This window comes from Sturnira hondurensis, unplaced genomic scaffold (assembly GCF_014824575.4).
Source record: "Sturnira hondurensis isolate 20B ecotype Veracruz unplaced genomic scaffold, ASM1482457v3 Scaffold0004136, whole genome shotgun sequence".
In the NCBI taxonomy this organism is placed as follows: Eukaryota; Metazoa; Chordata; class Mammalia; order Chiroptera; family Phyllostomidae; genus Sturnira; species Sturnira hondurensis.
In genome coordinates, this window is record NW_028076767.1 from 21,007,017 (window position 1) to 21,023,271 (window position 16,255).

Genomic DNA, 16,255 nt, shown 5'->3' on the forward strand with positions numbered 1-16,255 from the left:
ACATATTGAGGTTGAGTTTTGATCCCTCTCACTGATTCTCCTAGCCTCTAATCAGCAGCTCATGGCTAAGTCCTCACTATCCAGTCCAAGCCATCATCACTTCTCACCAGGCTTACCACCTTAGCCTCTTTAACTGGTCTCCTCCATCCCATGCCATCCCCACCTCCATTCCTCCATCTGCACACCAATGAGCCATTCTCAAAAGAGCAACCAGACTCATTCTGTTCAAACATAGGCCAGGTCATGCCACACCTCTTCCTGAACCCTCCAACGACTTCCCACTCTCCCAAGGCTTACCCTACAAGGTCTTGAAAGATCCGGACTTCTCTAACCTAATCTCCTAGCTCCTCTCTGGCTCACTGCATTCTGGCCACACAGGTCTGCTTGCCTGCCATTCATCAAAGGAGCCTGTTTCTACACCAAAGTGTGGAATGTTCTTCCCTCACATCTGCATGGCTTGCTGTTTCCTCATACCTCTAGGTTTTTGTTCAAAGTTATCTTCATTATGAAGGAAAAGGCTCTTTTTTCTAGATACTCTAAAATTTTAACCCTACCACTGGCACATCGCCCAGCCCTTGCATTTGCTCTTTATATTTATCACTCTCTAGTATTTATATTTATAACTATACATATAGATACATTTACATATTTTTATATAATTTTTTGTCTTCCCCACTAGAATGTAAACTCCGTAAAGGAATATTTGTCTGTTCTGTTGTGTCATCCTAAACACCTAGACAATAAATATTCACTGAATGGAATCCAAAACACCACCTCAACTCCCAGCCCAGCCATCTCCAAACTGGCAATCAAATGTCACCAAACTTCTCCAACTCATTTCCTCATCTGGAAACACTATCTTCTTGCATGGATCACCATGACTCCCATGTAACCCCTCCCCCTACAGTCTTCCTAACAAGTACCCTCAGACCCCTCACTATCCCTGTGCTCCCCCGACCCAAACACCTGCAGACCACCAGGAGTGCAAGTAAGGTCAGCTCTCTCATCCAAATTCACATTTGGTGTTCCAGGTTTCCCAGTACTATACCCCAGCATGCTTCCAGCCTCGGCCTCCCTTGAACTGACCCTCAGTGGATCATTCCCCCAACCCATCCCAGTTAGTGCTGTTCCCATCGTGGTGCTTCATGGTCTCCATCAGGAATGCCATCAACCAAAGTTGGAATAATTCTGATGAGTCCAACTTGCTTCACATACTGTCCCTCCACAGCGCCTCAGCCTTGGCTTGAATGCATCCACTGATGGAAGACCCACCTCTTACAATCCCTTCATCAGAAAGTCCTGCTCCACAAAGTCCTATCCAAACCAACCCGGGTGTGTTGAATTCTTACTTCTCCACATTAGTTCTATTTCTCCTCCAGTCTGAAACTCCACAGGAAAGCCTTATTCCATCTCACCCTGAGAACCCATTGACACCTGGAAGCAGTGAAATCTCCAGCTAAAATCTGGAGAAACAGCCCCAGTTCTTCTCAATATCATCCCCAAAATGTGACTTGCAGACTTCTGACCAGCGTGACTGTCCCTGTGAAGGATCCCCAAGGACAGATCCAGAGCGGAACACATACTCCTGACAGAGCAGAACCATAACTGCCCCCAAGTCACAATCTGACTCCTGCTTCTCACCCCGCACGTTCCTTGAGGTAGTGTGTGCACAGTACAGAGACAAATGAAAAATGCTCATTTCACTGTTGCTGAAAACAGTGAAAAAACCTGAGACAGCTTAAAGGTCAATCAGTTGGGTGGTGACTAAATTATGGTACAGTCAAATGACAGAATCCAAGTAGCAGCTAAAAACAACCAAAGCAGAACTCTATTATATTGATATTATGTGAAAAAAATAAAGTCACCAACAATGGTAAGAAGAGTATGACTCCATTTTAAACTTTACTTGTGCATGTGTATATAATAGAATTGAATACATACACTATGAAAAATGGAAGAGACACCAAATAAATGCAACTTTCATACACACCGCAGAAGAATAGAATGAAGGTAAGACTTCTATGTACTCTATATATTTCTGTATTGTTTCAATATTTTAGTTTATTTTGTATTTTTAAAGGGCCTCATTAGCATTTTTCCACACCTGAAATCCTCCTGACTGACCATTCTAAGCCCAAAGCCTCTACCTTCAAAGCAACAACCCCTACCTAAGTTCAGGTCTCCTTGTCTCTTGCCTCCTCCCTGGTTTCTCCTCCTTAAGCACCACCTCACCTAGTCATCCTTGACGCCAGCTGCCTATGACCCTTAGGTTTGGCGCCAAACTCCCCAGCAGGGCCACCTGTGTCACAACTCCAGAAGACATATCTACACAGGACGCAGTAGTCATATAAGGTGGTGACTCTGCATTCCTAATTCACCCTTCAAAGCCCTTCCCAGTCTGCACTATCGTTTACCATTCCACTACCCACCCAACTAGTCACCCAAAGCTATTGGGTTGGCCAAGAAGTCTGTTACACATTTTTTGGTAAAATAAAAGACACATTTTTCATTTTCACCAATAATTTTATTAATTTGGTTATTTTGAGTATGTCAGCTACCTCTCACTATTGGCTTCCAGTGGGTAGAGGCCAGAGGTGCTGCTAAACATCTTCCAATGCATAAGACAGCACCAGAGCAAAGAATTATTTGGCCAAAATATCAATAATACCAAGAAACATTATAAACCACTGTTGACACATTCGGTTAGTCACAACCCCTTCTCCACATACTGCACAAATCTTTTTTAGCATTTCAGTTGTGTTTTTACCTTTCTTGAAATAATAAAGCATAATACACTGAAAATGTTGCTTATCTCCTTCCATCTTCAATATTAAAATGGCTGCACAAAAATTCACCAATTTTGATAAGTTTCTTAAAAAATGCACACTGATGCCCGGATGGTGTAGCTCAGTGGGTTGAACGCTGCCTTGCAAACCAGAATCACCGATTCAATTCCCAGTTAGGGCACATGCCTGAGTTAAAGGCCAGGTCAACTGGTTGATGTATCTCTTGTACATCAACATTTCTCTCCCTCACGTTCTCCCTCACATTCTCCCTCCCTTCCCATCTTTCTAAAAAATACATGCTGACATGACAGCTATCACAATACAATCTAACAAAATTATTTCGAATGAAGTTAAAGACAGTTAAGCACTACTAGAGCTTTCATACCCAAAAAACATAATGGACTTTTTGGCCAACCCAATATTTCTGGTTCCGATACCTTTGACTTTCCTGCCTTGCAAATGCCGTGTCATCCAAGGTTCTGCTGTAACTTTATTCCTTTATGAAGCCCTGATGACCCTCCCCAGGTAGGATTTATTCTCTCCCCTCTGGATGACTACAATGGTTTCCTCATTAGTCTTTCTACACACACACACACCCGTCCATTTATTAGCCAAACAGAAACCAGGCCATACCATTTCTTTGCTTCAAACTTTGGAATGGCTTCCAAAAACTCAAAATAAAATCCAAAGTTCTTACCATGGTCTACAAGGCCCTGCAAGACCTGACCCTTGCCTAACTAATCTAGTCACACAAATATGTTCCAGCCAGGTTTCATTTCTGAGCCACATGCACAAAATCCCAATCTCATGGTCTTCTTCCATATACACTCCAGAAAATAAGCTTTATTAGAATATGAACCATCTCTGGTTTGCTTATCTCTATTCTCCAGTATCTACAGTATTACCTACCCTATAGTAGGTACTTAGTAAAAATATTTTTAAAATATATTTTTTAAAAGTAACATTGAAAACAGTACATCAAAATGTTTATTTTTGTCTTTCTACCCTCGTAAACTATGGGCTCTTTGGAAGCAGGGTTGTGTATTATTTCCATATTCCTGATGCTAGTGCTCTGCACATAGTTGGTATTAATAACCATTTACAAAATAAATATTAAGTGTGCTTTTGTTCAACTCAAACCTTCAGGCCTTTTCCATTTAAAATAATGTCCAGACTTCCGCCAAGATGGAGGCATAGGTGGAAACACTGTGCCTTCTCCCACAACCAAGTCTGAATACAACAAAGGTTTGGAGAACAAAGACACAGCCAAAAAATAGAAAATTGAATTATACCGAAGTCCGACAACAACGAACCGTTCAACCTGGAAGGTAAGAGGGGTGGAGCCAGCAGCGGAGCTGGGTTGGCCAGGAAGGATCCCCTGACCTAGGTGCGCAAGTGGCCCGGACCCAGTCAGGGTGTGGGGCAGACTGACCGAGGTCGCACATTTGCACACAGTGAGATGGACCACGCAGGCCCCGGGGGGTGAGGGCTGACGGCGGTGGCACACTCACGTGCAGTGGGACAAAACCCAGTGATGGTGGCAGCTGCCGCACCTGTGGGGGCCGCCGTGGGAGGAGGCAGACAGGACGCCATTGCTCCTCTCTGACCCTGCCCCCACATACAGCATCACAACCCAGAGACTGAGTTGCCCTGCTCTGGTGAAGACCTAGGGCTCCGATCCTGCTAAGTAACAGGCACAAACAGCCCAAAAGATGGCACAAGAAGAACTCAAAGTACCAGAGCCAATAACTCTAAGTGACCAAGAGATTGCCAGCCTCTCAGAAGCACAGTTCAAGACACTGTTTATCAGGATGCTCACAGAACTGGTAGATTATAGTCACAAATTAGAGGAACATAGTCACAAATTAGAGGAACATATGAAGGCTAAACTAATTGAAATGAAGGGAGATGCACAGGAAACCAATAGTGATGGAAAGGAAACTGGGACTCAAATCAATGGAATGGACCAGAAGGAAGAACAAAACATCCCACCAGAAAGGAATGAAGAAATGAGAATTCAAAAAAATGAGGAGAGGCTTAGGAACCTCCAGGACATCTTTAAACGTTCCAACATCCGGATTATAGGGGTACCAGAAGGGGGAAAGAAACAGCCACGAGTGGAAAACTTATTTGAACAAATAATAAAGGAGAACTTCCCCAGTCTGGCAAAGGAAATAGACTTCCAGGAAATCCAGGAAGCTCAGAGAGTGCCAAAGAAGTTGGACCCAAGAAGGAACACACCAAGGCACATCATAATTACATTAGCCAAGACTAAAATGAAGGAGAGAATCCTAGAAGCAGCAAGGGATAAGGGGACAGTCACCTACAAAGGAGTACCCATCAGACTGTCAGCGGATTTCTCAAAAGAGACCTTACAGGCAAGAAGGGGCTGGAAAGAAGTATTCCAAGTCATGAAATCCAAAGACCTACAGCCAAGATTGCTTTATCCAGCAAAACGTTCATTTAGAATGGAAGGACAGATAAAGTGCTTCTCAGATAAGGTCAAGTTCAAGGAGTTCATCATCACCAAGCCCTTATTATATGAAATGTTAAAGGGACTTATATAAGAAAAAGAAGATGAAAAATATTAACAGTGAAAGGACAGCAAACTCACAGTTATTAACAACCACACCTAAAACAAAAGCAAACCTAGAGGACAGCTAGATCAGGAGTGGAACCATAGAAATGAAGAACGCATGGAGGGTTAGCAACAGGGGAGTGGGAGGAGGAGAAGGGGGGAGAAGGTACAGAAAGTAGCATAGATGGTAGGTAGAAAATAGATAAGAGGGAGGGCAAGAATAGTGGGGTAAATACAGAATCTAAAGAACTTGAGACACGTGGTTATAAACTAAGGGCAGGGGAGAATGGTGGGGGAGGGAGGGTGCAGGTGGAGGGGAATGAAGGGGGGAATAGAACAACTGTAATGGTATAATCAATAAAATATATTTAAAAAATAAAATAATGTCCAGCAGTAAATTTTCTTATCACGATCTTGTACAGCTGAGTTTTAAATTTAATTGCAGGGCTGCTCCTGGAACTCAATATTAAACGACAGTCAATTTAAAAACAAGCAAGAAATGTTAGATACTTCTTAAAGAAAAATATATGGATTGGAAATAAGCAAAGGAAGAAGTGATGAACAGCACTTAGTCATCAGGGAAGTGCAAATTAAAACCACAGTGACATACTATTACATATGCTCCACAGTGGCTAAAAATAAAACCAGCAATGCCAAACGTTGGCAGGGTACATGGAACTCATATTCATTGTTAGTGAGAGAGTTAAATATATCACTTTGGAAACAGTCTGGAGGCTTAAGACAGTTGAGGACTTCTGGCCAAAATGAAGGTGTAGGTAGATACACTTCGCTTCTTCACACAACCAAAGGAGGACAACAAATATAAAAAACAAACAATCCCCTCCATCCAGACTTGTCAGAAAATCAAACTTTCATAAAGTACAAGAACCTAGGAGTTAAAGAAGAAACACTGATCCAGACTGGTAGGAGGGGCGGACAGGGAGTGGGGCAAGGCAGAGGCTGGAGGACCAGGTTGTCCCACATTTGCCTGCAGATAAACCTGGAGGAAAACTGGGGAGCAAGACACACCACACAACCCAGGGTTCCAGTGTGGGGAAATGAAGCCTCAAAACCTCTACCAGTAAAAACCTGTGGGCATTGCAGAAGCACAAGAAACTCCCAGCCACACAGGAGAGTTCACTGGAGAGACCCACAAGGTCCTAGAATGTACACAAGCCCACCCACCCAGGAATCAGCACCAGAAGGGCCCAATTTGCTTGTGGATAGCAGGGAAAGTGACTGAAAGATGCTGAGAACTGAGCAAGTGGCATTGTTCCCTTTCAGACCCCTCCTCCACATACAGCACCACAAGGCAGTGACCTGGGTTGCCTCACCCTGGTGAATAGCTAAGACTCCACGCCTTATAATGTTACAGGTGCTCCAAGACAAAGAAATATGGGCCAAATGAAAGAACAGATCAAAACTCCAGAAAAAGAACTAAGCGAAAAAGAGATAGCCAATGTATCAGATACAGAGTTCAAAACACTGGTAGTCAGGATACTAACAGAAATGGTTGAGTGTGGTTGCAAAATGGTTGAGTGTGGTTACAGAAAACCAACAGTGAAGGAAGGAAACCAGGACTCAAATCAATGATTTGGAACAGAAGAAAGAAATAAACATTCGACTGGAACAGAATGAAGGAACAAGAATTCAAAAAAATGAGGAGAGGCTTAAGAACCTCTGAGACTTTAAACATTCCAACATCTGAATCATAGGGATACCAGAAGAAGAGGAAGAGCAAGAAATTGAACACTTATTTGAAAACATAATGAAGGAAAACTTCCCCAATCTGGTGAAGAAAATAGCTTATGAAGTCCAGGTGTCTCAGAGTCCTAAAGAAACTGGAACCAAGGAGGAACACACCAAGACACATCATAATTACATTACCCAAGATTAAAGATAAGGAGAGAATTTTAAAAGCAGCAAAAGAAAAGGAGAGTTATTTACAAAGGAGTTCCCATAAGACTATCAGTTGATTTCTCAGAAGAAACCTTGCAGGCATGAACAGACTGGAAAGAACTATTCAAAGTCATGAAAGGCAAGGACCTACACCCAAGATTACTCTATCCAGCAACACTATCCTTTAGAATGGAAGGGCAGATAAAGCGCTTCCCAGGTAAGGTTGAGTTAAAGGAGTCCATCATCGCTAAGCCCTCATTATACGAAACATTAAAGAGACTGACTTGTTTAAGAAAAAGAAGATAAAAAATATGAACAGTAGCCTGGTTGGTATAGCTCAGTGGATTGAGCACAGGCCTGCGAACCAAAGGGTCACAGGTTTGATTCCCAGTCAGGGCACATGCCTGGATTGCAGGCCAGGTCCCCAGTGGGGGCCATGTGAGAGGCAACCACACATTGATGTTTCTCTCCCTCTCTTTCTCCCTCCCTTCCCCTCTCTAAAAATATATATTTAAAAAAATACAAACAGTAAAATGGCAAATTCACAACTATCGATAACTGAACCTAAAAAACAAAAACAAAACACACTAACAACTAAAGGTAACAACTAAAACAGGAACAGAATCACAGGAATGGAGATCATATGGAGGGTTATCAGCAGGGAGGAGAAGAGAGAATGGGGGAAAAGGTACAGGGAAGCCTAAGAAGCATAACTGGTAGGAACAAAATGGACAGGTGGAGGTGAAGAATAGTACAGGAAATGGAGAAGTCAAAGAACTTATATGTACGACCCCTTGACATGAACTAAGCAGAGGTGGCAGCACAGGGGGATCCTGGTGGGAGGGACCTACAGGGCAGAGGGGGAGAAAGAGGAAGAAAAAATGGGATAACTGTAATAGCATTATCAATAAAATATTCTTAAAAGAATCAACATACACCTACTCCAGAGCAATGCCATTCCTAGAGTTTTACCCAAAATGTAAACATTATGTCCACAAAAGGATTTGTATAAGTATGTTCATAGTAGCTTTATTCATAATAGCCCCAAATTTGAAACAGCTCAGGTGTCCATCAGTGTGAGAATGGATAAACAGACCATAATATATATGTAGCAGAAAAATCACTCAGCAACAACAAAAAACTATTAATATCCGCAACGTGGATTTGAAGCATAAACACATAAATTACTTAAGAGAGCTTCAGAACAGGCAAAACTAATCTATAGTGAAAAATTCACAATGGTGGTTGTCTTTCCTTATCCCACAGGGGAGGGGCAGGTATTAACTGAGAAGAGGCAGGAGGAAATTCTAGAGGGAATGAAAAAGTTCTTTGTCTTGACAGGAATGTCGCGAATCACAGGTGCAGTCGTCATTTTTATCTAATGGTTCACTTAAGACTTATACATCTTATTGTATGTATATGTTACCACCCTCTCCCAAAATACTCAAGTTCAAGCACTTGGAAATGTTTGTGGATGAGGTATGCTGATGGATGCAACTTTTGAAATGCACCAAAAAATATAATAGTTTGTTGAGTGGATAGAATGGATTTGAAAACAAACATAGGGAAAAAATTAAATTGTAAAATCTAAATAGTGGATATATGGGTATTCATGGCACAATTTCTTCAAATTTTCTGTATGTTGGAAGCTTTCACAATAAAATATTGAGAGAAAATTTAAATGAAGGGCTACAGGTTTATCCCTGATAGACTTCTGTTGTGAAGTACAAAAGCATTAGCAGTAATTATCTGTGGTGGTGAGATTACTGGCACCTGGAGTTGCTGTGTCTTCCCTCACTCCATGTCTTTTCTCAAAGATCCCAGACAGAGAGGCTGTTGGTCTGGGCTGAAGGCATTGGGCCAATTTTTTCTTGTGCTAGGCCTCAATTTCTGATGGACCAGAGCATTCTTTTCTATTACCATTTTATTTCTATTACTATTCCCACCACTTTCTCCACAGCCAGTCCAATTCTATCCTTTTCCAGTTCTTCTTTGATTAGACTAGAACCACAACCAGAATGCTGTGGGCCCATCTATACCTCAGTAGCACATGGGGCTGGATTTCCATTCTGTGAGATTAGTACTTGTACAACCACAGTCGTTTTGTTCCCCCCACCCCCCACAGAACTGCCTCCTTTGCTTTCTCACTAGAATTAGCAACTCTTTATTTATAAGCAAAGCTTTGAAATGTGCACTTTATCCTTTGAGTCAAGTTCCCTTTCAACTATCTAATGCATGGGATCATTAATCTCTCCGAAACACTGTTTATTTCCTTTACAATTCTACCCCCAAACCTAGCTGTTCGGAGATCTTCTATAATTAAAACTCCTAGTTCGTGTCACTCTTCTTTCCTCTATCTCTTGAAAAGCTACATACTTTAAAACAGATGTGCTTACTTTCATCTAGCCCTAGTATAATATCAAGAGACTTTCAGTCTCCTTTATAGAACTGAAATTTTACAAAACCATACTAAATATCACAGTTAATTGAGTCAAAAAAAGAGAAGTCTCAGAAACGTTCTCATTTATTTTTGTAAGAGAGATTTAATACTTGCCAGGTCTTTGTGCCATCTCTTCTGAACCAGCATACTTCACCTGGTTATGTCTAAGTCTCCTACTGGTCTCCCCATTTCCACGCTATCCCTTTAGATCTGTTCTCTATGAGGAAGGCAGAAATCTTCCCTGACTCCAACCCAGCAAAACCCAGCTGAAATCATCAAATCGAAGCCATGAAGGGAGAAATGAACTTATTTTTTTTGGTAATGATTTTATTTATTTTTAGAGATGGAAAGGGAGGAAGAAAGGAACAGAAACATCCGTGTATGAGAGACCCATTTCCTGGTTGTCCCTTGCACCCTCCAGCCGGGGACCTGGCCCACGACCCAAGCTTGTGCCCTGACCAGGAATTGAACCGGTGACCTTTTGGTTTGCAGGCCAGTGCTCAAGTCCCTGAACCACACCAGCCAAGGCGAGAAACGAACTTTCTAGGAAAACCCAACACAAAAGACCAGCTTTGTTATCTTTGTCCCCAACACCCACCTTTCCATTTGATGCTAGTTAGGAACAACAAGTGGGAACATCTAAATACATAGTACCAACTTTTTCTGCCTTTACTTTCTACCACTTGAAGTCTTATTACTGATACTTTCCACACCCCCTTGGAGGAGCTTTTCTGTTTAACCCCATCACCATCTTTAATGCTTTCCAAGCCCCATACCTGACAGCACTTTCCTCCACTATTCTGTGAGAAGCCACACCCATTCTCATTTTTGTAACTTAAAATACACAAAATGTCAGAAATAAAAAGGAACTGAGTGACCATCCAACCCAAGTTCTTCAATTTAAGGCACAGAGGGAAGATGTGATGTGGTTAAGGCTCCACACATGGTTAAGTAAAATGAGGACTAGAACTCAAATAATGTGACTCCCACCTAATCTAAAACTTTGGACTGTAGTGATACCCTTCTTCTCTCCTGAAAGAATGTTTCTTCTTGTAATTAGCAATCTGATAGAGTGGGCAACAATATGGCTTCTACAGTGGAGTCACAAGACTGGCTCCAAATACTGGCCCCTCACTCCTTCCTGGCCACAATGAGATACTACCACACACGTACCAGAATGATGTCTTACCTATGTAACTTGGACAAAAGACTCTCTAAGCCCCAAGATTCTCAGGTGTAAACTGAATGATATCATCTACTTCTGAAGATTTATATAAATAATGTATGCCTAGTACAGATGCTTAGTACAGAGTCTAGTAGTATCATTACCAATAATTATTAACTATTACGATCCTTAAAGTCTAGCTCTCACATGCCCTTACCACAATCTCACCAGCACCAAGCATCTCACTCTGGACTACTATACTCAATCCATGACAGTTGTATTGTCAATGTTTCCAGTTCCTTGCCTGTCAATGAAATGAACTTTAGCTGCTGCTTCAGCATCTACTATGTCACACAGCACAAACCTGTGCACATAATGGAAATTCAAAATACCTCAGGATGTGTGCTAAAGCAAGCCTGTATGGTATGCAAGAGACAACTGTTAAATATTAAGCAACTTTGTAAGTAGGTGGCCTTGGTAACTTTAAACCACAGAAACTGGATAAATGATAAAAAATCAGGGCTTCTCTTCACCCAGCTAGCCTGTTTACCAGCATAACACTGTTGACAGGGAATCCCACTCTGCCAACAGGAAGTAATCTGCCCGTTATATTCTTCCCTGCCTTGGGAGATTCTAATTCTGCTCTTCATAAATCCAAAATGAGATCTTTTCTCCTGGACTCAATTCAGTGCTGGTTGAGGTGAAACTCATCAGTAGTTTATGCCCAGGAGTCAGACTGCCCTCTTACATTCCCAAAAACCTAACAAGGAAAGACGGACCAGCTGTCAATCCCACTTCCCGGCTGTGAGCAGGAAGAGCCCCAGTGTCTGGGTGGCAGGAGCACTCCTTCAACAAACCAAAGCCATGCTCACACTCCCGTTGCCTACCTTGACAGGCTGGCGCAGGTAAGATGCTGGATCAAGTCTTGAAAGCCAATCAGGAAATTCTCCACAGGTTCACAATGGGCAGAACACCACCCATGAAATACTCTTTCCCCATAAGATTGAAAAGAAAAACTATGCCCACCACCACCATTCTTTCTTCCTTCTCTGCTTCCTCAAAGGACACGGAGAAGGTAGACAAATTTTTTTTCAGTTGTCTCTCCCTCTATAACTCCAGGATTCCCCAAATTTAGTCAGTAGCCCTCATTGGTCACAAACTGAACCAAATACACAAATTGTTACTATAAAATGACACATTCTTTATTCACACATGACGGCTACTAAAATTGTATTTCTAAATAAAAAATTTAAGCAATAATTTGGTTCAACTCCATATAATACTAAAAACTCCAGGTGCCATGCAGTATTTGGCAACACCATAAAGCTTAAAACGTGCATGTTCACACAAAAAGTGAAAAGTGAGGAAATATGACAAACTGTCACAGGGTTTCCCACCCTGTTATAGTCTGTGATGGTCAGAAAGTTAGAAACCACTGATCCAACTCCAATGTCCCCATAAGACACATCCAAGGTTGAACTAAAGAACCTAGCTTGAGTAGAGAATTGGATATGCCAAAGAAAGCAAACCAAGGAGGACCACCTGACCTTCAAACAAGAGGGCTATACCAGAATGGGAGTTTCTCTCTGCCCTATGGCTCAATGTGCTACACAAAATCTCTACCTGCCTACTTCAGAATAAACATTGGAACATTAGAAGGCTGGAATCCCTTCCCCGACAGGCTCAAGACCCTTGACACAGAAGTGCTGCCAGTGGCCTCTTGCACCTTTCCCCCAAGTCGGGGAGAGGCAGGGAAGAGTTGGAGGAGGGGCTCTGCCTATAGAATAACCATAGGCAGGCAGTTTTTGATGAAATGATCTCTGTTCACCCCTTGTGATCAACAAGGCCTTAGGCAAATTACTTTGCTATTCTTTGCCTGGATTTCCCCGTCTGTAAAGCAGGGATAATAATAATGCCAACTTTACAGGGCCATTGTGAGGATTAAATGAGCCCAAGCATGAAAGTGCACCACCTAATACAACATAGCCCAATGTGTATTAACTGCTACACTTAGTGCTTATAAATGGATCCTTCTGCCCTGGCCAGTGTGGCTGTTAGTTGGAGCATCATCCCATAACTGAAAGGTTGCGGGTTCAACTCCTGATCAGTGCACATACTTAGATTAGGTTCTGGTTTTGATTCCCAGTCTGGGCACATATGGTCCCTGGTCTGAGGGGTGTGAGTGGGCGGCAACCAATCAATGCTTCTCTCTTACAGCCATGTTTCTCTCCCTTCCTCTCTCTAAAAGCAGCAAAAAAAAAAAAGAAGATTTTAAAAGGATCCTTTTGCAGTATCATTATCTACTTTTGGTTCATGGGACACCCAGGGGGAATGCCTCTGGTCTGCCTGCTCCAGATGACCTAACTGAAGAAATGAAGACCCTGTTCTGTCTCCTAATGAAATTTCTCAAACTGCACTGTAGGACTATTACACTCAGAAAAAGCAGTAAAGCAAGTAGCAAGACCCAAATCTTGAGCTCCAATGGTGTCTCTTCAGTTTAAGATTCAAATTCAGTAATTTCCATAAAGAAACAGAATGGCTGGGTTCATGTAATCACAGCTCATAATCACTGGATAGAACGAGCTTATCTAATTTAATCTCATTTTGTAGAAGACTGCGGCCAAAGGAAATGCTTAGTCGTGTGACACAATCGATGAACCACAACCCGATTGCCTGAGAATGTGATCTCTACATCCACCCATTTTAACAACAGCTCATGCCTTATAATCCAGCCCAATTTGAGGTTCACCTGAGCAATGAGGCTCATGTGGCCTCTTCCAATGTCGTATAACTAGCCTTGCATATAGATGGAAAATGCTTCTGCATCCACCAAACTTTCTCCCTATTTGACCACCCGGGCAGGAATGGAGTTGCTGGACTCCATAAATATAGGACTTTATCAAAGGAATAAACTAAAAAGTGCGGACACTGCAAATAAAGTAGTATTCACCTCAAGAAAATGTGATTTACATCACAAATTTCAAAGAACACCTACCGAACAGTCAATTCTGCCCCCATCCTGCCCTGCTGGGATCTATATTCTTTTAAAGTACTTTCTTTTAATGAGACCCCCCTGCCTCTCTGTTGCTCAGTGTCTAAGACAACAGTACTAGACCACCTTCTTGAGTATCTATCTCCAGGGCAAGGGGATCAACAAGAACTTGTGTCTCCAGTGTACAACAATATGACCTATGGCACAAAAGGAGCTGAGTGAACGAACAAAAGCAGCCGATCAGAGCCCTTGGAAAATAAACCCACCTATTGTCCATGCCAGCCCTTTCCATTGGAATAAATTCCCTTGGGATACATGGAAGTTCTTAACATGGGTTACTCTTCAGAATTTGTAGGTAAGGGAAGCTGAGAAATAAAAAAGGGAGGATTTCAACAATAGAGAATCTACACTGCAGACACATTTGCCCATCTGCCATTGTGGATGGGAAAGATTCTAGTGCTGCTGCTTCTAGTGCAGGATTAGCTTTACAAAAACTCTCACCTAGTTAACCTCCAATGTGGACCACGAGAAAGGTAACTGAAACAAGTTCTCCAAAAATACTACAAACACAGCAGGAGGGGAAAACATTAGGAGGAATGCAACAAAATTTGAATACTTAAAAAACAGCTGAAAAGAGGCAGCAGAAATAAGAAATGACAGGGTATAACTTTTTAAATATAAATGCATGCTGTCCAAAAGAGCATCTCCTAGCCACATCTGACTATTGAGCACTTGAAATATACTTAGTTCAAATCACAGTGTGGTGTTAAATACATGTTGTATTTTGAAGTTAATACAAAAAAGTATATATACTTCAATAATGTTATATTATGTATTGAAAAGGTTACATTTCAGATCTACTGAATTAAACATTATTGAAGTTAATTCCACTTTTTTTTTGACATTTTTAATGTAGCTACTAGAAAAATTTAACTGACATCAAGTGACTAATTTCTATCGGACAGTGCTGCCTAACAAACCACCCCACAGATCTGACATGGAAAATTTTGTTGCTGTTCAATACAGTAGCCACTAGCCACATGTGGCTATTTGAATTTAACAGTAGCTACTGCGGCAAATAATTACCATATTAGTGCATATAAGGATACCTCCATTGGAGAAAATCCGATTGGACAGCACTGGTCTAGACAAGGACCAAGATACTGACACTTCATACAGAAAAACTAAAAACTCCATATTGAGCTGATCCAAAGCTAGAAAGGAATGAACTTCAGGTAGTCAACTCTGCATATAAGATTAAATTGATGAGGAAATTCACTTAATTATGGAGTACCAACCCTTTCCTGCTGCCTACCCCCAATGCCCCAGGCTGTGGGAATCTCAGGCTACGCTATTGTATAGGACAACTTCAGGAGCTTCCAGGACAGGCACCATTCTAGAGGGTGCCACTGAGTTTCCTCACACTATTAATCATTTCAGTTTACTAAATTAACACATTGCCTCCCAAAGAACCTGTTAGGCATCACACCTTCCCTCAGGTTGCAAACAATGCTCCCATTACACTTCTTTCTGTCTACCATTTAGCAATTAGCCAGGAAAGCCTTTATACAGTTCTTGTGGGACTTACGTGTATCTCACACATGTACAAGTACAACTGCGCATTTACTTATGTAATTTAAGACATTCAAGTCTTTAAAAATAGCAATCTTATTTTTCTTCCTTTTCCACCACAGTGTGTAAGTGCTAGGTGGACAACAGGGCTCGAAACAGTTAACAAGGGTTACAGCTATGGCTGAGCTGTACATACATCCACACGAAATTATCTTAAAAGCTTGGAGGCAATAGGTATTTCCAATTCCAGCCTGTCAATTCAATGGTCATAGAAGCAAAGGCAATTGGCAGAATCTGCTCCAGCAGGAAAAGGTTCATCAGTTTTTCCACTTCAGCCAGACCCATAGCAGAGACCCTGTTAGTCCCACAGACCTGCACACAGAAAGGAGTTACATATAAAGGACATAATCCTTTGTATTGCAACCCAATGTGTGAGGGAGTGTAGCTGAGGGTAGCATTAACTCACTTCCAAGTGGAAAAGGAAAATGAGAAAATCAGCAACCGCACCAGCTGGTACGACTTAAAACCCCTCACATAGCAATTTAAATTTTTGTGGGGACTAACAGGTGACTTGTGGTAACCCAATGTGGTTGTTACATTTGATAAGTAGCACAAATGCCTGAGTGACAAATATTCACTAATCAAAAGCCGAGACTGAACTCATGCCTCCTTCACCCCAATTAGGAAGCGAGGGCTACAGAGATAGGAGGCTAGGGGCTTCAGTCTAAGTAAAACTCATATCCTGGTTACCAGCGGACTTACTATATGAGCAGGTAAAAAGGGAAAACTGGCATTAGAATGCAGAGAGAATGAAACACCTGTT

General features: G+C 41.9%; 1 protein-coding gene across 7 annotated transcripts in view; it reads right to left on the minus strand.

Moving 5' to 3' along the window:
* The window catches only part of LOC118985418 (RNA-binding protein 12), a 38,656-nt gene that overhangs the window by 5,705 nt on the left and 16,696 nt on the right, over nucleotides 1–16,255 (minus strand). The gene's annotated exons all lie outside the window — the stretch shown is intronic.